The 24,231-nt window shown below is 36.2% G+C and overlaps 1 long non-coding RNA gene across 1 annotated transcript in view; it reads right to left on the bottom strand.

Moving 5' to 3' along the window:
- Positions 1-853: 853 nt before the first annotated feature.
- The window catches only part of LOC139362446 (uncharacterized), a 70,469-nt gene continuing 47,091 nt past the window's right edge, over positions 854-24,231 (bottom strand). Inside the window, exons 3-4 of the long non-coding RNA XR_011621426.1 lie at positions 5,539-5,649; positions 854-1,174 (exon numbers count right to left, since the gene is read on the bottom strand). This is a non-coding gene — a long non-coding RNA (uncharacterized lncRNA). The remainder of the gene's footprint in view (positions 1,175-5,538; positions 5,650-24,231) is intronic.

The following is a 24,231-nucleotide window of genomic DNA, read 5'->3' as shown; positions in this document are numbered from 1 at the left end:
TTCCTGATGGCTTTTTCTATAGATATTATAACTTCTAGTTGTTTCTTACTTGCCTTTGCTCTCTATTATATCTTCATTTATCTCTCCCATATACTTCTTGAGTTTTACCTGCTTGGTTTTCATCTCTGACTTTTGTTTCATAATTTCTTATTTAAACATGCATATCTTTTGTTTAAAACTTTCTTCATTTTAAAAAACATACAATCTGTTAGCATTTTGTGTCTAAGTAGTTGTCTGAAGCAACTATCTAATGTTTTCTTATATAACTCTGTTAGCCTTTGAGAATTGTTTCATTAAATTATGTTCTTTTAAGAAAATAAATTCAGATAACAGATCTAAGGGTATTGGCTGGAAAAGTTTTGGAGGAGGCTTGAGACTTCCTGTAAGTCCACACTTCTCATATAAACTACCAATGGGCCTATGGGACCAAGATTTGACATTCAGAGTTGATATGCTTAAGTTATAGAATAAGGAAGAGCATTTTTCTATTTTTCACATAATTCCACAGTGCTTGCCCTCTCCCTTGCTGTAGTTCAAAGGTTATCTCCTTTTCTTTTTCTCAGACAGAGTCTCGCTTGGTCGACCAGGCTGGAGTGCAGTGGCGCAATCTCAGCTCACTGCAACCTCCGCCTCCTGGGTTCAAGCCATTCTCCCGCCTCAGCCTCCTGGAATTACAAGCGCAAGCCACCACACCCGGCTAATTTTTTTGTATTTTTAGTAGAGACAGGGTTTCACTATGTAGGTCAGGCTGGTCTCGAACTCCTGACCTCGTGATCTGCCCGCCTCATCCTCCCAAAGTGCTGGGATTACAGGCATGAGCCACCACACCTGGCCAAAGGTTATCTCTTTAGTATCCTAATGGATATAAGACTAAGCATTTATAGATCATGTTATAATGTAAAAAGTCATTTTAACAAAGTGTCTAATATATGCCTGTTGGAAAGTATAATATTTTTATTGTTATTGTTACTGTAATAAGCATTCAAATGATTGAAACGAGGTGTTTATTGTTGCCTACAATGGTTTTCTTCTGCTCTAACTGGAAATGACACTTGAATTGCTTTCACTTTATTTTTATCGAGTTTGTTCAAATTACCTTTGACTCCTCCAGCAATGTAGATATTTGAGTGACTTCGCTGGTGTCTTTGAAGAGAGGGAACAGCATGCCTAGGTCCTAAGGTGGGAACACAATCAGTGTTAAATCTCAGAGAGACAGTTTGAATGAAGCAGGGAGTGGTGGGGAAGCTGAGGTCAGATGGGTTTGAGGACAGGGTTACACAGGGTCTTGTAACAGTTTTGTTGTTCACTGTGAATGAAATGAGAAGCTACTTGAGAAATTTTAGCAGAAGAGTGACATAATCTGACCTATGTTTCAAAAGAATCGCTCCAGCTGGTGTTCCAAAAGTAGACTGTTAGGAAAAGGGTAGAAGTGAGGAGACTGATCAGAAGGCTCTAGAAATGATCCAGATGAGAGATGATGGCTGCTCATATAGTAGCGTTTGCAGTAGTGGACACGATAAGTGGTCAGATTCCATAGATGTGCAGCTATAACCAAGAGAATTTTCTTATGTATTAGATGTGTGCTGTGAAAGAAAGGCACTAAAAAGAGATCATGCTAAGTTTCTAGGCCTGAGAAACTGGAAGGATTTTATTGTTATTTAACCGAGATAAGAGAGACACTGGGTGGAACACGTGTTTGGGGATAGGAAATCAGGAGTTTAGATTTGGACATAAGTTGAAGGTGCCTCACAGATATATGTGAACTGAACTGGAACATGGGATCCTAGTGTATTGGGATGAATAGTGTCCCCCCAAAATGTATGTCTACCCAGAACCTTTGAATGTGACCTTATTTGGAAATAGGATCTCTGTAGATGTGAACAAGTCAAGGTGAGGTCATGATGGATTAGAATGAGCCATAAATGCAATAAGAATAACATTCTTATAGGAAGAGGGAAATGTGAACACACATAGACATGCAGCCTCTTGGTGAGGAAAGCCATGTGAAAACAGAAACAGAGAATGAAATAATGCATCTGCAAACCAAGGAATGCCAGTGATTGCTGGCAACCAACTGAAGGTTAGAAGTGGCAAGGAAAAGTCCCCTTCTAGACTCGTCAGAGAAAACTTGGCCTTTCTGAGATCTTGATTTCAGATTTCTAGCCTCTAGACTCATGAGAGAATAAATTTCTGTTGTTATAAGCCACCCAGTTCATGGTAGTTTGTTATGAAGCCTAAAAATTTAACATATTTATTGAGACTTTACTGGCCCTCAGTATTTCAGAACCATCATTTCCCCTATTTGAGATTTCCTCTTCTGTTCTTCTTGTAGCGATGAATCATGTTCACCTTAGGGGGCAGGTGGTGCCTCACAAAGCTGACTCCCATTGAGCTAAATGTCTAAAATCCCTAATTGGATTTTAAAAGTCAGGGGCACTGATTTTTGCTTGTTGCCCTCATGGCTATTTTGTTATCCACCTTGTATTTCTGCAGATTATGTTCTCAACATGAAATCTGTCTGAAATTTAATTTCCTCACCTCTATGAGAAAGAGGTACTAAGAAATACAATGCCCCTCTATAATGAACTTTTAAGTTATATAGAATTGGTTTAAAAACTTGGAGAAAATGTAAGAGCTTGCCTTGTGTTATAAATACTGATTCTAAAGAAAATCTTTAGATTAAGAAGATTAGTAAATATTTTAAAATAGTATTTTGTCATGTTTAGGTACCTTTCATCTTGGTACCTTGAATAATGATATGTAATATTCAAAATATTCATTCAATAAGGAATCCAATATTACTCTTTTGGAAATTAAAACTGCCGTATTCACATTCCATGTGTACAAGAAAGGTTTAAGTTCCAAAACTGTAAGTTGTAGTTTCTTATCCAAAAGGCCTTTAGTGTCCTCTGTTTTAAAATTTTGCATCTGAATTTGCTTATGGTTGGTAAAAAATGTGTTTGCCTTTTTATCATGTGTCCTCATCATTTTGAGTTATATGCAGTTGCAGAAAGAATGAAGCTAGGTAAAGACCCTTAGAAACTGCAGAATTTTTTCAAGGGTCAGAAAGACAATAGGTTTTTTTGGAAAGTAATGGGGGATTATCACATGATGAGGATAAGTTGATAGGGTTGAGCTGAAAGCTAAGCATCTGGCTTATGAAAATTTTTGCTGTCGCTGCTGGAGCTAGTCAGCATTATATAGTTCCTTGATCACTAGGGACTTTACGATCTGTCTTAAGCTATTTGTGCACTAACAATAACTCTAACTGTTCATTCCATGATTTCTACTATTTGTAGAAAAAAAGAGTAAATGATGTCTAAAAAATTTGAACATAAAGAGATGTTAAAATAAGGAGATTGGATGTAAAAAAAACTGCTAAAGAACACCAGGAGATGCAATAAATCCAAATGGTGTTCATAACAAGAGGGAAAAAAATAGTTAATGCAAAACTGAACAGAAAGATGCAAATAAATAAGTAAATTTCTCATTCAGGATCGATTTGGAGGCTGTGCTTCTTGGCAGAGTTACTGCTTATTATTTTTATGTTTCTAGTTTCTCATGTCCTTTTGTCAGTCTATTGAAAGCGTGTTAAAATCTTATTTGCTTTTGCTGTACCTTTGTCATTGTTTTTGCTTTAACTTTAATGCTAAATCATGTAGAAGTAAGGTAAAAAGGAGAATAGAGTTAACACAAATAGTCATTGTAGCAGCCTAGTTTTATGGATACTTTATATATTGATCAGCTTATGTTTTATTCAGACTGGATGGAAGAACAATTGGGAAATAAGAAGGAACGTCTCCCTTAAATAGTAAATTGCAACGCTGATGCAAAACGTCTAAGGGTTTCCAGGAGAGACTGACTAGCATCTGAAAGGTGCACTGACATACAAAAGAAATAACCCGTCTGTCCATGGGAACACTCCAAGCAAAATAAGAGTTGCTGCATTAATTTCTTTCTGCTTCCTTTGAAAAAGACAGAAATGTACTTCATATATATATATGTATGTGTATGGGAATGTATACATATGCATGTATACATGTATAAATATATGTGTATGTACATATGTGTATGTGTGTATATATATACATTTATATATGTATGTATATAATATATGTATGCAAATACACACACACACACGCACACACACACACACGGTTGTTTTGCATAGTGCTTGGCACATCATAGACCTCTAATAAATGAGTGGTCAATGTGAAGGAATATATAAACAAATAAATACGACACCAAGTATGTCAACCGAGCCAATTAAAAGTTATACAAAGTTTCTAATGGTCAGAATAGTTGCATTGTCCAGATTCAAACCAAGGACTGTATGAATGCTAATCCTGTGCTCTTAGACACGCCCAACATGATTCAGAAAGTACTAGCTTAGTATTCCGTGGTGTATATGTGCCACATGTGCAGTCATAAAAAGGGATGAGTTTGTGTCCTTTGTAGGGACATGGATGCAGCTGGAAACCATCATTCTCAGCAAACTATCGCCAAGAACAGAAAACCAAACACCGCATGTTCTCGCTCATAGGTGGGAACTGAACAATGAGATCACTTGGACTCGGGAAGGGGAACATCACACACTGGGGCCTATTATGGGGAGGGGGGAGGGGGGACGGGGGAGGGGGGAGTGGTTGCATTGGGAGTTATACCTGATGTAAAGGACGAGTTGATGGGTGCTGACGAGTTGATGGGTGCAGCACACCAACATGGCACAAGTATACATATGTAACAAACCTGCACGTTGTGCACATGTACCCTAGAACTTAAAGTAAAATAATAATAATAAAAAAAGAAAAACAAAACAAAAACAAACAAACAAAACAAACCAAAAAAAAGGAAAGTCCTAGCTGTGTGGCGTTTGGCAAACAGCCGAACCTCTGTGAGCTTCCGTTTCTCATACTGAGGGAGAGCATCTCAAGACACAGTTTTGAATTTAAGGGATAATGACATGTATAAAGGGCTTAGTATTGTGCCTAGCACATAATTAACATTGCTGGTAATGATGATGATATATGTAAAGGTAGAGATTTTCTTAAATTATATCCACCCTCAGCTGCCTTTCACAATGCTGCCACCTGCATCAGGGAGAACTCACGATCCACTTAGAATTTGTTCATTCACCTCTGATAACTATTACACTCAGGCCTAATTTAAACGTCATTGAACTCCATACGGAACTAGGTACTATGGAGATGGTAATGAAGCATTCCTGGCCACTTTAATCACACATATGCAATTCCAATAGAATAACAGTGTTTTGCTTATGGTGAGCCTGTATTAAATATTTATGTTTATTTAAGAGCCTTACTTTACTTTGTTCAGCTACCTACACCTTGGAGCAGAACAAGATAGATTCGCATGACTGTGTTTCTTTTTTTCTTTTTTTCATTTCCCCTCCAAATCTAAGTATAGATTTCAGCAGACCACATCAAGAGACCTATTGACCCTGGTTCTTATGTTAAAAGTTATAGGGATCTCAGCCACGTTTCATGAGAACACTAAGGCAATTTCACAATGACTTACCAGTGAGGTTAATTATTTTTTTCAGAAGTGTATTGTGATGCCTCTTTCTGGATGAAGCTATGGTGAACTTTCCTCTGTATTGGAATCCCAAATTAAGTTGGGGCCAGTATTCTAAAAGAAATGAGAAGAAATTAATCTCTTAAAAACTAAGATTACCTCTCTCTCTTCTTTCCATGCACCGCCCCCACCCCCGCCAACCCCGTTCACCATTCCTAACTGAAGGCTGTTCTATTGGTGCTAAATATAAAATCTCTTACCAGTGTGTGCTCTGCATCTCTGAAAATCGTGCAGTGGTGAACCTCTTGAGTGTATTTCTTTCTTTCTTTATTAATGAAAAGGTTTTTATTTGTGCCCTCTGTTATTCTCAGAAGTACAACACAAAACAAAATGGGAAACCATGATTTATCTTCTATTTGATAAAAACATCTGCAGAATAAAACGAGCCTCTTGATGCCGGAATTGTCATCAATGATGACTTTGACAAAATGAGCAATACATAATTTGCTAGCTCCCTTGCGAAGCTGAAACAGATTGTCAAATAAAACACTGGAGGAGATGCATATGGGCTGAGTAGACCGGCTTTGAATAGGAACATGCGCAGGTGGAGGCTTAGTAGTGGCTGTAAGAAGGAGGACTGCCCTAATTTGGAGGGTCATTTGCATTTGAAAATGCTCCTTGCTAAATTGTGAGTATTCCCTATAGGAAAAGAGAATGCATTCTGCCAAAACCGCAGCTATTTTTGTTTCTTGGTAACTTGAATAAACCAGAAAACCTAAGGCAAAGTGGAGGGAGTTGTACTCAAACAAACCATTTTTTAATGGTGGGCTTATAGAATACAAATCAGTAATATATGAAAAGGACACTTATGAAAATCAATTGCTTTATGGTTAAAAATGGATTTTTCATCAACACGAAGCATGGAAAGTGTACTAATGAGTGTATTCAGCATGCATTTTTACAAATGACAATCAAATGCTTTTATTAGTCTTTATATCTGAAAAGTATGGCAAAAATCACATAATTAGTTCTAAACTCGTTTGATTTTTTTGTTGTTGAATGGCCTAGAGGACTTTGCTTGTTTATATATTTTATTATTGGTATATGAGTTGTACATATTTTGTGGGTGAAATATTTTGATACCTGTTTACAATGTGTAATGATAAAATCGGGGTAATTGTGATGTCCATCACTTCAAACATTTATTTATTCTTTGTGTTTGGAACTCACAATAACTTTTAGCTATTTTGAAATATAGAATAAATTATTTTTAATTATAATTTCTCCACTGTACTATCAAATATTGGAATTTGTTCTTTTGTTTGTTTGTTTTTTGAGACGGAGTCTCCTTTTGTTGCCTAGGCTGGAGTACAATGGTGTGATCTTGGCTCACTACAGCCTCCACCTCTCAGGTTTAAGAGATTCTCCTGCCTCAGCCTCCTGAGTAGCTGGGATTACAGGCATGCACCACCACGCCTGGCTAATTCTTTTGTATTTTTAGTAGAGACGAGGTTTCACCATGTTGTCCAGGCTGGTCTCAAACTCCTGACCTCAGGTGATTCCCCCACCTCGACCTCCCAAAGTGCTGGGATTACAGGCATAAGCCACCATGCCCGGGCTATTCTTTTCATCAAACTCTATTTTTGTATCTGTTAACCAACTTCTTTTTATCCCTCACTACCTCCTTCCCTTCTCAGCCTCTGGTAGCCACTATTCTACCCTCTGCCTCAATGAGATCCACTTCTTTGGCTTCCACATATGACTGAGAATGTGTAATTTTTGTCTCTTTGCCTGGCTTGTTTCACCTAACATAGTGACCCCCAGTTTCCATCCATATTGCTGTAAATGACAGAATTACATTCATTTTTATGGCTGAAACATATTCCATTGTGTATGAATACCACACTTTCTTTATCCATTCACCCATTGCTGGACACCTAGATCTTGGCTATTGTTAATAATGCTTGAATAGACATGAGAGTACCAATATCTCTTCCATATATTAATATCCTTTCTTTTGGATATACGCCCATCAGTGAAATTTCTGGATTATATGGTAGTTCTCTTTTTAGTTTTTTGAGAAACCTCCATACCCTTTTCCATAATGACTATGCTACTTTACACTCCCACCAACAGTGTATGAGCAATCCCCTTTCTCTGCATCTTTATCAGCATTTGTTATTTCTTGTCTTTTTTATAGTAGCCATTTTAATTGGGGTGAGGAGATAGCTGTTTGTGGTTGGGATTTTTATTTTACTAATAATTAGTGATGTTGAGAACATGCCTGTTGTCCATTTCTATGTTTTCTTTTGGGAAATGTCTATTCAGATCTTTTCCCCATTTTGCAATGATTTTTTGTTTGGCTACTGAGTTGTTTGAATTCTTTACATATTCTGGTTATTAATTACTTGTCAGATGGATGTGGTTTTCACAAGTCAGTACAGATTGCCCAGATAGACAAAGTTTTATATCCTAAAAGCTGAGGAATCCTTTTACCTGAGGAATCTTGCCTTTGTGGAAATTTCTGTTAATTTCAGTTCTTTAATCATAAGAAAGAAGCAATGAATGTTTTCCCAAAATAGTTATTCTTTTTACTCGAAATATTGTTCTCTCTTAGTGCATATATATTTTAAATAGACTTTTTATCTTAGAATAGATTTAAATTTACAGAAAGGATTTGAGGATAATAGAGAGGATCCCCATATAGCCCACAACTGGTGTCTTCTATTAACACCTTATATTAGTATGATGCATTTGTCCAAATTAACAAATCAATAAAGATATATTTTTATTAACTGAAACACATCATTTATTCAGATTTCTTAGTTTTTCTCTAAATATGCTCTCACTGTTTTAGAATACCAACCAGGATACTGAATTACATTTAGTCATCATGTTTTTTTAGGCTCCTATTGGCTGTAACAGTTTCTCAGGCTTTCCTTGTTTTTAGAGATCTTCACAGTTTTGAGGAGTACTGGTCAGGTGTTTCGTGAAAGAAATCCCAAATCTATCAGTTGGGATTTGTCTGATGTTTTTCTCATAGTCAGACTGAGCTTATGAATTTTTAGGAGGAAGACAACAAACACCAAGTGTCATTCTTCTCAAACGCATAAGCAGTACATGCTGTCAATGCGACTTACACTGAGGTTAATTTTGGTCTCCTGTACAAGGTAATGTCTGTCAGGTTTCTCTACTGTAAAATTACTTTTTTCTCTCTTTCCATACACTGGTCTTTAGAAACACGTCACTGAGTAAGGCCCACACACAAGGAGTGGGGGATTGAACTCTGCCTACTTGAAAAAGGAGTATCTACATTATTTGAAGTTTTTGCCTATGAGAGATTTGTCTCTTTCATGTCTTTTATTTATTTATTTATGCCACTATGTAATTATGAATATTTTTATATGTGGGGTTATAATCCAGTGCCACTTGTACTAGTAAGGTTTCTCCAGAGAAACAGAAAAAAAAGGGTGCATGTGTCTATATGTGGTATATATACATTAATGTGTCTGTGTGTCTGTGTGTGTCTGTAGTAAGTTACAAAAGGAGACATTTTAAGGAAGTGGCTCACATGATTGTGAAGACCAGCAAATCCAAAATCTGAAACATAGGCCAGCAGGCTGGAGATTCGATGGAGAGTTGATGTTGTAGTTCCGGTCTGAAGGCAGTCTGCTGGCAGAATTCCCCTTTTCTTGGGAGAGGCAAGTCTTTTTTTGACTAAGGCCTTGAACTGCTTGGATGAGGCCCACTCACATATGGAGGATAATATGTTTTAATCAAGTCTAAGGATTTAAATGCTAATGTCATCTAAAAATATCTTTACAGAAACACCTAGAATTGTTCCAGACTTGTCTACTGGTAGTTCTTTAGGTGGTCTACCATGACACTTTGACATATACCCATCATTGTGGTTTTTTGTTGTTGTTGTTGTTCTTGTTTTTGTTTTGTTTTGTTTTGAGAAATTCCTTAATTTCTGACACACAATAAGCAACTCAGTCTTATACTGTATATTTCCCGCCTGAGTCATAAGTTAGCTATTTCTCCAAGCATCATGTTTCCTTTTATTGAATAATTGTATTAGAAACTAAGGCCTGCCTGCTAAGCATTCTTGTGGCTACTGGGAAGTTGTTGCTTCTGGGCCCTCTTAGCTGATAGATCAAGGAAATACATGTATCAACAATCTCATGTAACTATGCATATTATATTACATATATATACACATATGTATGTATACACATATACATGTATTTCTATAGGTACCTTTATTAAGCTAAACATGAGTTTATACTGGTGTTTCCAACTCTAGATCTAGTCCCTTAACACACATGATTCTGGACTTCCATTCTTGCTTATCTCTTACAATCCACCATTCATTCACCTAATTGTTCAGTTCTAGAATACATATATAGCAGTATTGTAATTGTTAACACATATCTCAAATGAAATAGCTTTATCAACCAGTGTATATGTTCAGTTAATTTTGCCTTATATATTATAGACTCTAATTATTTCCAAAGTTATTTTATAGTAAGTGGCTTCCCCTTTACCTCCCCCTCACTCCATTTAGTGAGTTTATTTTGTACATCTGTAATACAGTTAGATCATTTGTCATAATATGTATTCCCTCCTCAGACCCTTGACCTGATCAATAGTTTATTTTAATTTGCGTACATTAAGGTTTGCTCTTTGTATTGTAACATTATATGGGTTTTGACAAATACATAATGTCATATATCCACCATTATAGTATCACACAGAATAGCTTCAGTGCTCCCCACAAATCCCTCTGTTTTACCTGTTCAGTCCTTTCACTCTGCAAACCCCTGGTGACTACTGACAGAATGTCATATAAAAGGAATTTTAAGGCTACGCATGGTGGCTCATGCTTGTGAGCCCAGCACTTTTGGAGGTCAAGGCAGGTGAATCACTTGAGCCCAGAAGTATGAGACTGGCTTGGACAACATAGTGAGACACCATCTCTACAAAAAAAAAAAAAAAAAAAAATTAAATGGTTAGCTGAGTGTGGTGGTACATGCCTATAGTCCCAGCTACATGGGAGGCCGAGGTGGGAGGATTGCTTGAGCCTGGGAGGTCAAGGCTGCAGTGAGCTATGATTGTGCCACTGCAATCCAGCCTGGGCAACTGAGACCTGAAGGGCCTATCTCAAGAAACAAAACAAATGTAATTTTACCATATACAGCCTTCACAGTCTCCCTTTACTGATGTAAGTATCCATTTTCACTTCTCTCATTCAAATATGCACTTCAGATTAATCTACGTCTTTTCTAAACTCAATACTAATGTTTCTAAAATGCTGAATAGCATTTCATTGCATGGATACACTACAGTTGTTTATTCACCTATTAAAAGACATCTTTGTTGCTGTAAGTTTTTGGTGATTATAAATAAAAATGCCACAAACACTCATGTGCAGATATTTTTGTGGAAATAAGTTTTCAAGTCAGTTAGGTAAATACCTAGAAGTGCAATTACTAGATTGTATAGTAAGATTATAGTTAATTTTGTAAGAAGTATCCTGTTTTCCAATCTGGCTGTGCCATTTTGCTTTCTCACCAGCAATGAATCCTGCTGTTCGATTTCCTTTTCAGCACTTGCTGTTATCTGATTTGTTTTGGGATATTAGTCATACTAATAGGTGTGTAGTGGCCTCTTGTTTTATTGCATTTTCCTAATGACGAATGATTTTCAGCATACTTCCATATGCTTCTTTGTAATTTGCTTCTCTTCTTTTGTGAGATATCCATTGATAAAATTGGCTCATTTTTTAAAATAAGTTTTTGTTTTCTTATTGTTGAGTTTTAAGAGTTCTTTGTATTTTTGGATACAAATATTTTTAAAGTCATATTTTTGTAAATGGTTTATCTCAGTGCATGGCTTATGTTTTCCTTCTTTTAATGGTGACTTCCATAGGTGAAAAGATTTTAATTTTTTTCTTTTTTTTTTTTTGAGATAGTGTTTTGCTCTTGTTGCCTAGCCTAGAGTGCAATGGTTTGATCTCCACTCACTACAACCTCCGCCTCCTGGGTTCGAGTGATTCTCCTGCCTCAGTCTCCTGAGTAGCTGGGATCTGTAATCCACCATACTTGGCTAATTTTTTTGTATTTTTAGGGGTTTTACCATGTTGGCCAGGCTGATCTTGAACTCCTGACTTCAGGTGATCCACTAGCCTTGGCCTCCCAAAGTGCTGGGATTACAGGCGTGAGCCACCATACCTGGCTTATAAGATTTTAACTTTATTAAAGTCTAACTTATTTTTTCTCTCATGAATCAAGTTTTTGACATTGTATCTAAAAACCCATCAACAGACTGAAAGTCATACAGAATTTTTTTCATATATTATTCTGGAAGTTTTCATAGTTTTGCATTTTACTTTAAGTCTATGATTGCTTTTGAGTTAATATTTGAGTAAGGAATGAGGTCTGTGTCTCAGATTGTTTTTCTGGGGTATGAACATCCTGTTGTTTCATATCATTGAATACAAATGTCATTTTCTTAATTGCCTCTGCCCTTTATAAAAGTCAGTTGATATTATCTGTGTTAGTTTACTTCTGGACTCTTCATTCTAATTCAGTGAACTATCTGTCTATTTTTTCATTAATCCTATGCTATCTTGATTAATGTATCTTTCTTGTAAGGCTTCAAGTTCAGTAGTCTGAGTCTTCCAACTTTGTTCTTCTTCAGTATTGTGTTGGCTATTTTTAAATTTTTGCCTTTTTGTGTAAACTTTAGAGTCAGCTTTGTTTATATCTACACTAGAGCTTGCTGAGATTTTTACTGAGATTTTGTTGAATGTACAAAGTTGAGAAGATTTATCATCTCAACGATGTTGAGATTTCCAATATATGAATATAGATTATCTCTTTATTTGTATCTTTGATTTATTTACTTGTTGTTACACATACTTAGATTTTATACAAAATTTGTTAGAATTATTATTAAGTACTTCAATTTTTAGTACTATTATTATTATTATTATTTTGTTTTGTTTTGTTCTGGGGAGATGAAGTCTTGCTCTGTCACCCAGGCTGGAGTGCAGTGGTGTGATCTCAGCTCAGATCACTTGATCTGGTCTCAAGTTATCTGCCCGTGTCAGCCTCTCCAAAGTGTTGGGGTTACAGGCGTGAGCCATCATGCCTGGCCTAATTTTTGGTATTACTTCAAATGGTATTTTGCTGTTAATTTCTAAATCCCTGTGTTTATTGCTATAACATAGAGAAGCAATTGATGTTTGCCTGTTGACATTATATCCTACAACCATGTTATACTAGCTTATTACTTTCAGGAGCTATTTTTATTTATTTACTTATTTTAAAAAATAGATTCCTTATGGTTTTCCACGTAGGCAATTATGTCATCTGCGAATGAAGATAGTTTATTTTTTCCTTTCTCACTTGTATACTTTCATTTCTTTTTCTTTTATTACACTAGTTATGCTTCCAGTGTGATGATGACTAGGAGTGCTGACCGAAAACATCCTTAGCATGTTCCCCATCTTAGGGGAAAAATCTCTAATCTCTCACCATTAAGTCTGATGCCTAGTAAAGGTTTTTTTCTAAATGTTCTTTATCGGGTTGAGGGAAGTTTGCTGAGAGTTTTTTTCATGAATACACGATAGATTTTGTGAAATGCCTTTTATGTATCAATTGATGTGATCATATGTTTTGTCTTTATACACTTCGTAAAATGGAGAATTTCATTAGTTGGTTCTTAAATGTTAAACTAGTTCTGCATCCCCAGAGTAAATAACATTTTGTCATAATGTTATAACTTCCTGAACTTAAATGTAGTCAAGCTAATGTATAATTCTTTTTATAAATTGTTGAATTCAATTTGTTAATATTTTGTTGAAGATTTTTACATCTATGTTCATGAGAGATATTTGTCTGTAATTTTTTTTTCTGTAACATCTTTAGTTGGTTTTGGTATTACAGAAGGCTAACTTCATAGACTGAGTTTGGAAGTGTTCACTTTGCTTCTATTTTCTAGAAGAGTTTGTGGAGTATTAGTATCATTCCTTCACTAAGTGTTTGGCATATCACTGGTAAAACCATCTCGTCCAAATGCTTTTTTTTAGAACATTAATTATTAACTCAAGTTATTTAGTAGATATTGTATCATTCAAATCATCTGATTCCCCTTGTTTGAGATGTAGTAGTTTGTGTCTTTCAAGGAATTGGTCTATTTTATTTGAATCATCAATTTTGTGAGTTAGATTTGTTCATAGTATTCTTTTATTATCTTTTTAAAGTCTGTGATTAGTAGTGATGGTCCTTCTTTCATATATAATATTATAAATTTATGCCTTCTTTATTTTTTGTTCTAGTTAACCTAGTTAGAGGTTTATCAATTTGATTGATCTTTTCTAAGAAGCAACTTTTGGTTTTGTTGATTTTCTTTACCATTTTTCTGTTCTTAAAATGATCTCCACCATAGTTTGTATTATTTCTTTCTTGTTTGGGGCTTCATTTGTTCCTTTTCTTTAATGTCCTAAGGAGGGAACTTAGACTATTGACTTTAGATTTTTGGTTTTATTTCTAATATATGCACTTGGTGCTCTAAATTTCACTGTATACAATACTTTTGCCTCGTGCCACAAATTTTGTGGTTATATTTTTATTTTTGTTTAATTCAAATTACATTTTAACATTTCTCTGGAGATCTCTTAAATCTATGAGTTATTTAGAAGATTTTTAAATGTTTGCAGATCTAGCTATCTTCCTCTTATTAGTTTACAGCTTAATGCCCTTGTGGCCTAAAAGCAGACATTGTATGATTTTTGTTCTTTTATATTTGTATTTTATGGCCCAGAATATGGTTTATCTTGGCGAATGTTTCATGTTAGTTGGACAAGAATAAGTATTCTGTTGTTTTTGGGTGGAGTATTCTATAAATGCTTATTAGATCATGACGATGGATGGTGCTGTTCCGGTAGTGTATATCCTTTCTGATTTTCTGCCTGTTTAATCTGTCAATTACTGGCAGAGAGATGCTGCAATTGCTGACTATAATGATAGATTCATCTATTTCACTTAATTCTGTCAGTTTTTGCTTCATGTGTTTTCAGTTATTAGGTATATATATTTTTGGAATTGTTAAGTGTTCTTGGATAATTGACTTTTTTATCAGTATGTAATACTCTCATTTACTCATTTTAATTTTGCTTATTCTGAAGTCTGCTTCTTCTGCAATCAATATAGCTATTCTAGATTTTTTTTTTGATTAGTAAATGTGATATATATTTTCCTAGTTCTTTATTTTTTACCTGTGTCTTTATATTGATACTGTGGTTCTTGTAATTTTTAATTCACTGTGATAAACTCTTACATTTCATTGATATAGTTAGACTGTTCATATTTAGTCATTATTGTTATAGTTGTATTAATATATGCCATGTTTTTAACTTTTTTATTTGTTGAATTTCTTCATTTTTCCTCTTTTTCTCTCTTCTCTGGTTATAACTGAACATTCATATAATTCAATTATATCTTTATGCATTTTCTGCATATGAATATAAATTTTTATTCTTTTCTTCCTATTAATCTGTCTTCTCTAAGTTCATTTTCAGTGAACTTTCAGTGAGTCAAGAGGAATCTTTATCTCCACCGCTATACTTTCTTTATGTAGATCAAAACTTTTGACCTATCATGTATTAGTCTGTGGGGGTTGCCATAACAAAATACCACAGACTTAGTGGCTTAAACAGCAAACATTTATTGTCTCACAATTTGGAAAGCTAGAAGTCTATGATCAAGCTGCAAGTTTAGTTTATGCCTTATAGATGGCCACTTCCTGCTGTGTCTTCCTATTGAGTGAGGGGTTGGGGAGAGACAGAGAGAGAGAGGGCTTGCTATCTGATGTCTCTTCTTATAATGACATGAATCCTATCAGATCAGAGCCTAATCCTTATGACTTCATTTAACTTTTATTACCTTCCTGGAGATCTCATCTCTAAATACAGCCACTTCGGTGGTTAGGTCATCAACATATAAATTTTAGGGGATACAAACATTGAGTTGGTAACACATATTACTTTCCCTATGGCTGAAGAACTTCTTTTTAACATTTCTGGCATGGTTGGTTTGCTGGTGATAAATCTCAGGTTTTATTAGTCCAAGGAAGTTTTTATTTCTTTAATATTTAAAGAATAATTTTGTTGGATATAAATTCTCATCAGTGTTTTTTTCTTCCAATACTTTACGTATTTCACTCCATTCTCTTTTTGCTTACATTATTTCACCGCCTCTCATTTTTCTCAAGATTTCTCTCTGTTAATTTTTTTCCTCAGTTTTAATAAAGTATGACTAAAGGTAGTATTTCATTCTGCTTTTTGTTTTCTGAGCTTTCTGGATTTGTGATTTTCTGTTCTTCATTAATTTTGAAAAGTTTTCAGCTTCTACTATTTTGAATATTTATTCTACTCTATTATTATTCTATTATTATGTGAATGTTACATCTTTTGATTCTGTCCAAAGTTCTTGGATGTCTTCTCTGCTTTTAAAGTGCTTTTATCTTGCTGAATTTCGGTTTGTAAAGTCACTAGTGACTTATCTTCAAGATCACTGATTCTTTCCATTTTCATGTTGGATCTACTGATGAATATATAAAACATCCTTCATTTCTGTTACAGTGTTCCTAATATCCAGCATTTCGTTTTGATTATTTTTTAGAAAATTATCTTTCTCCTCAAATTATCCATCTCTTCTTGTGTGTTGTCTTCCCTTTTCTTCATTATAGCCTTGCCATGTTAATTGTAATTATTTTAAATCCCTTGTTTGATAATTTCAAAATCTGTATTGTATCTAAACCTGGTTCTTATGCTTGCTGTCTCTTCAGACTGTTTTTGCTTGGTTGTTTTTGCATTTTGACGTACCTTGTAAGTTTTTCTGGAAACTCAGACGAGTTGTATGAACTACTGGGAATTGAGATAAACTGGCTGTTAAGTTGATGATTCCAGTTAATCTGTGGGCGTTCAACTGTGTTTAATGTTTGTGTAGCTGTAGATGCCCAGAAACTTCAAATTTGTTTACTGCCCTTGTTTTGTTTCTTTCTATATCTTGTTCCTCAGAAGCAGTCCATGTCTAACATCTTTTTTTCAGCTGGAACCCACTATTATTACACTGGGGCCCTATTTGTGCAATGGCAGAGTGAGAGGGGATACAGAATGTTTTATAATATTTCAATTAAATCTCTGTTCTTTACTGGGAATTCCTCCCAGGGCTGTTAACTTCTCAGATGTTTCTCCTTTGATACAGCTTTTCTCCCACTAGCTATCTACTCCCTTCCTTAGCCTCACTCTTCTCAATCTATTTTTTGCAGCATTGATCCCTGTAGGCTATGCTCTTTCTCCCCTCAGGTGAGACAGGGAGACTAAAGGGGCCCAACGTGGGAGGAATTACATTTCCCAGCGAAACCTTTTCCCTAAAAGGTAGGCCTTTGTTATGGAGAAGACTCTGGGTGCATTTCACAATGATTACTCTTCCCTACCTCATGCCCTGTGGGTTATCTTTTCTGAATTTCTACTTTGAATATGTGGTGGAGTTTCTAAAGGCAAATCCTGTAGAATTGTGGGTTCCCCCTCAAGACTATGACCACCAGGAATTTCTCACCCTCAAGCTAGTCCACTCAGTCTCAAGTAGTTTACCAAAATTACTGCTTGCTACAGTCTAACAGACCCATTTACATCTCTTTTGGATGTTCCAAGGGCCCTCTGTAGCATCCAAAAGTTAGGAGTTAGAAAAGACAATTTTGAAGCTGAAATTTGATTTTGGAAAGCCTATCAAATATGTTAAAGGTTTAAAACACTTTGATATTATGAAATAGAATTCCAGGTTATCCCGAGTCATTTATTTGGCCAAAACGATGACTGAAAGAGTTTTTTAAAAGGCACAAAACGCCGGGCACAGTGACTTACGCCTGTAATCCCAGCACTCTGGGAGGCCGAGGTGGGTGGATCACGAGGTCAGGAGATCAAGACCATCCTGGCTAACACAGTGAAACCCCATCTCTACTAAAAAATATACACAAAATTACCTGTAGTCCCAGCTACTTGGGAGGTTGAGGCAGGAGGATGGTGTGAACCCAGGAGGTGGAGCTTGCAGTGAGCCGAGATCACACCACTGCACTCCAGCCTGGGCAACAAAGCGAGACTCCTTCTTAAAAAAAAAAAAAAGGCACAAAACCTTTAGCCATTAAGAGGGAAATTCACCTTTCCAAACAATCTGTCTCTTGTCTCATAAAAGAGGCATGAGCGAGCATCCTCACCACTTCTACCACATAGTGAGAAGACGTCATCTATCAACCAGAAAGTTAGCCCTCCAAACACCAAATCTGCTAGTGCTTTGATCTTGAATTTCTAGCTTCCCCTAGAACTGTAAGACATAAATGTCTGTTATTTGTAAGCCACCTACTTTATAATATTTTGTTATAGCAGCTTAAATGGACTAAGACATCACTTAAGTGTTTCCACTTGTTTATGGCTCCAGGGTTTCTGTTCCATGTAAGCTGATCATGCTATATCTCTTTGGACACACCTACATCTAGAAGTAATCTAGATATTTCAGTGTGATGGTTTACTCTGAGACTTCAGTTCTCTGGCTAACCTATGAAAAAGTCATTAATGCTCAAGCATCTAGTTTTTTCTTGTAAGAATTGTGGGTGACAACATTCAAGTACTTCACATGCCAGAGCTGACGTCAACAGTCTCTCTCAAATATATATATATTTGAAACAGGGTCTTAATCTGTCACTCAGACTGGAGTGAAGTGGTACAATCACAGTCATAGCTTATTTAATCTCCCTGGCCCAAGTGATCCTCCAGCCTCAGCCTCCTGAGTAGCTAAAACCATAGGCACACACCACTATGCCCAGCTAATACTTGTATTATTTTTAGAGATGGAGTTTTGCCATGTTGCCCAGGCTGCTCTTGAACTCCTGAGCTCAGGCAATCCTCCTACCTCTGCCACCCAAAGTGCTGGGATTATAGGCACGAGCCACCATGCCTGGCCAACTGTCTATATTTTTTAAACTCCATTTCATTGTTCATATATAATTTGTACTTGTCTTTCAAATTAGAATTTCTAAACTACCATGTCCTTGAAATTGCCTTCTTATTATCTTCCTCTTCAGATAGATTCTTATGCATGCGTTGTTATTGTGGGGGCCAAGGACCTTGGCCTCCTGGAGATTTGCTAAAAGTCACTGATATGAGGCAGATTGGTCCCTAGGAGAAAAGGTTTACAAATTTATTTAACGTGTATACACAGGAGACTTCAGAATCCCCTCCAATGAAGTTTGGAAGCTTACATAACATCCTGGCAAAACATGTTATGGAATTAGGGAGAAGAGGAATTCTGTTAACAGAATTACTAGGGAGAATGAATAGACCCGGGAACACAGATTAACTTGTAAATAGTTCTCTTTGACAGTGAAAGGGTCTGTTCTGTTCAGGTGTGGATATATTCTTGGTCATATAGGAGGGAGAAGAAAAAACAATTGCTCCTCTTGGCGGGTCCAGATCTAAGGCAGATGAAGGACCTTCGCAGAACAACTTTATCTTATGCTTTGGGAGAGACTGGGGAAGTAGTGAGGTCAGAGGGACCTTGAGAATTCTTCAATTCTGCATGTCAAAACACCATATTTTTGGGTATTGGCTTGAGCTCTAACATTATCTAATGATGTTCTGTCTTCACCAATCTATCATGAGGAATTTTTGTTAATTTCTTTTGTATCCCTCATCTACTACATGAGTCAAATCAGTTCTACACTAACGACTACAGATTAAAAGACAGCAATTCTTATCTTATGACATCAAATGGTAAATAATCAGAGTAATTTATAATCAAATATAACCCCAGGTATCATTCCTCAAGGAGACATACTGTCTGTAATGGCAAAACTAACATGACAGACTAAGAATAGAGTCATCAAAACTGGTCCTTGCCCTTTTTCCACCTTTTTAAAATTCACTACTTTTAACTATTTGGTGGTTGTTTGTATGTTTATGTGTTTGCTTGTGTGTGTGTGTGTGTGTGTTGGTGGTACTTTATGGATTCCGTAATCGAAAATTTAAAGCCTGGCATAATGAATGTGTCCAAGCACAGGACAAAGTGAAACCTGGTGCTTCCTGACAATAAATGTTTAATCCTCTTTCCTTGGAGATTTCAGAAAACTCCAGTTATTGAGGAAACAAGAATATGTAACCCTGGAGTACAACTTTTTATGAACACTGTGTAGTTCATGACACACAAGGGATCTTTTAAAAGCAGACATTGGTGTTCAGTAAGTTTACCCATAGACAAATGATTGTTTTACTGTATACAATACTCCCTACAAAACTTTTACTACTATTACACAAAAGAGTAATAAAATGAGAAACACCTTTTCCCCTCTATTTATACATCTTACTCATCTCTGTAACTAAGTTTAATGTTCACCGGAGAGAGGAAAATATATCATTCCTAGGGAACCCTGTGCAGTGCTAATGAAATGAACGATAGGACAACCTAAGAAGTAGTGATTGGCCTCCCACAAAATGATCTAAATACTGTCTTTGCAGCACCACACCCAACATACCCCGTACTCTGCCAGTCCACAACTAGAGAGCCAGGGACAACGACCCTCCCAAAAAAATGTTTTATCTAAGCTTAATAAAAAAATCTCTCTATAAAGATAAACAAATATTTCCCAATTAATTATTGACATTTTTCTGTACCATTCTATTGGGAAAATGTTCAATAAGAATGAAGAAATTTACGAGCACCCCTTCTACCCCTTTTTCACCTCTACACCATGGGCCTAAAGACAAATGGTTCCGGAGATGATATTATGTGGAAATTACAATACACCCCATTAATTATTCTCTCTTAGGAAGAGATATGTGACACATCTTACAGAATCAGCTCAAAAGACAGAAAACACAAAGCACTCATTATACATTTTTGTCTGACGCAGCACATTAAAATATGAAGAAAGAAAACCATCTTATAAAGTCAGCAAAAAAAGAAAACAAAACAAAGCTCCTATTTATTTGTGCACCTCTGGTCATTTGGAAGACGACACATTGTGCTACAAATATTGTTTTCCAAAGATCCCACATGGGGGGGAAATGGAATGCTAATTAAAAATGAATTAAATCTCTGTGATTTCCAAATCCGTATGATCTTCTAAGAGTTACTTAACCTCTTCGTTCCTCATACTTAAAATAGTACCTGTCTCTAAAGGTTGTAGTGAGAAGCTTTATGAGATAGTGAAAGAAAAGCACCTCCCAAAGGGTTGGCCTCAAAAGTAACTCGCAAATGTTTATTTCTTTTAGACCGACAGGCTTTCATTAGGCAAACATGACCTAAAATGTATCCACAGTCGTAATTCCTTTTTTTACTGGTAGGTTGAATGGTAGTCCCTAGAAGCGTCAACTATTCAATCTGATCAACAATGTTTTCTGCATCATCTGTTAAATGCTTTTCTCCTTCTGTAGGTTTTAAATAGAAGTCGCTTAGATAACCAGTGTTCCAGGCAGATTGGATGAGTCAAACTAGACCAATCAGAAAACACAATTACCTCAGCCAAAATGACTGGACTAAGTATTTCAAAGGAAATTCAAGCCAGGCAAATTGGAATTTTTTTAATAGGTGTTTTCATATGGTTTCCTGAAAGAGAACTCCTTGCCTATTTAAAGAAATACGAACCTAAAAGTTGGGTGTGACAGTGATGTTCTGTGGCTGAGGAGAAAGGCGGTTGTAACAGAAAGGAATGAGGCTGACAAGTCAAGGAAGCTTCAGGGACTTCTGTTCCAAGGGCAACTCTCAAAACATGTTACCCTCTTGACAATTAGGTTGTTCCTTTAAGATTCAGCCCAGGTGTCTTCTCTTCTAGGAAGTTTGTCATGATTCTTCCAGGCTGGATTTAGGGCTCTATCTTCTGTCTTTCCGTAGAATTCTGTGAGTAATTCTGTTCTGAATCTGACCATTTTATAATGTATCAATCACTGCCTGTCTTCACCACCAGTCCATAAAAGTCAAGAGTGACTTGTCTCAACTTTCAATACTCAGTACTTCTCTTGGTGCCAGGTGTATTTTAGTCTCCGAGACACAGACATATTATTCTATTTTAACAACTCTTCTGATCTGAGTTTAGCTTTTTGTTTCTTTGCAGTCCACAGCTGTGCCACAGTATTTGAAGTTTCATCTCGATGTGTCTTTATGGTTGTTTTGATTGGCCTGGTTAAGATGTAATGACTTAAATGTATCTATGGCATTTATTTATTTATTTATTTATTCATTTATTTATTCATTTATTTATTTTAGCATCTTCTTACTACCACCATAGGCAACTGGAAACCTTTCAGCAAAACAGTCTTGGAAGAAAAAATAAAACATTATCTTTCAGGACAGATATTTATATCGTGGTAGAAAATCCTGCTAATCTATATATAAGTGACTTGAAAACAAAATGGCAAAGAAAAAACCACACTGCGATTTGAAGTTTGTCTCATTGTTAACAAGGTATCCTGTTTGTTTCATTAATTATGAGAGTACTTCCACCCACAAATAAAATATCACATGTTAAATGCCAAAGTTTGAGAAAAGTCCCCATCTTGTCACATTATAATTAAGCAGATTTTTGGTATTTATTTAGACTATTCAGTATGCAGAACTCTTCAATGAATTGAAGTGAACCTAAAGTAAAATGATTGTCACTTTCCCTACACTTTCCTCCAGGAAACAGAGATCAGAAGCCAAAGATGAAGATGCCCCCAGGCAAGAAGCAGTTTAAAAATAAATGGAAAAATTTCCTAAGAAGGGCAGAAGAAGATTGTTCTGGCTCATGATTTTCAAGGTTTTTACTAATTCTCCTCTAGAAAGTAATCACCAAGTCCTTGGTATTTAACAAAAGTAATTATCAATTCAAGGCTTACTCTTAAGATTCCAGTTTCCAAAAAATGCCTTCAAGCCAATCCATGTTCAGTACCATTGAGAGGGGATCTGTGCCTAACCTCTTCATCTAGATTGCTTGTCCAGCCTCCAAAATCAAGGGGCAATAGTCTCAGCCCTGACTTTGGAGCCAGGAAGGCTTGTGTTAGAATCCAGTTTTTACTGAGTGCAAGCTGTGATTTTTAGCAAGTCTTAGTGTTCCTATGACTCAATTTAATTGTATGAAAATTTCAGTGAAATGATGCCAATCTCTCGAGGTTGTTGCATGTAAAAATGAGATTTATACATAAAATGTGTAGTGGATGATCAATAAAGATAGTTGTTATTTAACAACATTAGGAAATTCTATATTGGTTTGTGCCAGGTATTGTTCTGGGTACCAGTTAAGTAAGGGGTGAGGGCAAATTCTTTCTGAGAACTTACCTTTTGTAGGAGACAGAATAGTTAAGAAGCAAATGAATGAATGAATGAATGAATGAATGAATGAATGAATGAAAAAGAGAGTGAATGAATAATTTCGAATTGTAAAAAATACCATGAAAGGGAAGAGCAATAAACAGGATATGGGCATGAGAGAAAGAAATTTGTATTTAAGTGGAAAAGTGTTAAGAATTGGGGTCTCACCAGTGGAAACCAAGTGGATAAGAACATTCTAGGCAGGAAGGACACATGCAAATCCCCTGGGGCAAGAAAAGGCTGAGCTTTCAGTCAACTAGCATGAACTAGGAAAACTAGCAAAAAGGGAGCTTGGAAAACAGGTAGATTTTGGTCTAGAGATGAGCAACATAAACCAGGAAGCAATAGTAACTAAGAGTTTGAATTTAATTCAATGTAGAAGAAAGGCTCGAAAGACTTAAAAAGAATGTAACTTACGCTGAGTAATCTGGCCTGTATTAAATAACCTGCAGAAGGTCAAGAGGTGAAACAGCGGAGTCTAGTCAGATAGTTATCAAAGTAGTCCAATAAGAAAAGATGATAATTTTTATTCAGGTGATAGTCATGGAATTGAGGATATTTGGAGTGACACATCATACATATTTGTGGCTTGTGATTTTAATATTAGTAACATCAACCATACCAGATCAAAGCAACTGCACTCAGCCTTGACTCCAGCTTCCTTAGAGCTCCACTTCTTCCACTCTCTGTGTTATGTTTGTTAATATCTCACTTGTGCCTGTGTAGATCAAAAGCTCCCATGAGATTGGGGCTCCATCTTACCCATCTCGCATGCCAACTCTTTTCATTCCTTCATTCCTCTCCTAGAAACAAGCATGTAATATTTGTGCAACAACCACAAAATACGGCCCAAATAAATAAATGAACATCACAGAAGGCAATTTGCAAGGATAACAATTCTCTCTAGTTCTTTTCTTCTCTAGAAAAGTATTACAAGTCTCCTTCCTCTGAAATTTGAGGTGCCCTGACATTCTTCAGAATGCTACCCACACCAATAGTGCAGAAAATTCTGCCCAATTATATGGCTCAGAAATAGATTCTTTGAACTTCCCATCATAATCAGAGGTGAGTTCTTGGCTCTGGTATTATTGCCAGCCATAATTAGCTCCAGTTAAACTGCCTCTGTGCATCCTGGCAGGCAGATCACCTACATCAATAATGCTACCAGCTTAAGCTTGCTCTGGGGAGACATTGTGTGTGACAGACTTTATCTTCAGGGCAAACTGCCATTGAATGCAGTTGCAGAATCCATTGCTCTGCCCAGTTAAGCCAGAACTGTATTTGATCAATG

Source organism: Macaca nemestrina, chromosome 3, assembly GCF_043159975.1.
Source record: "Macaca nemestrina isolate mMacNem1 chromosome 3, mMacNem.hap1, whole genome shotgun sequence".
Taxonomy (NCBI): Eukaryota; Metazoa; Chordata; class Mammalia; order Primates; family Cercopithecidae; genus Macaca; species Macaca nemestrina.
Note: the sequence above shows the minus strand (reverse complement) of the source record. Positions and strands in the feature narration are given on the sequence as shown.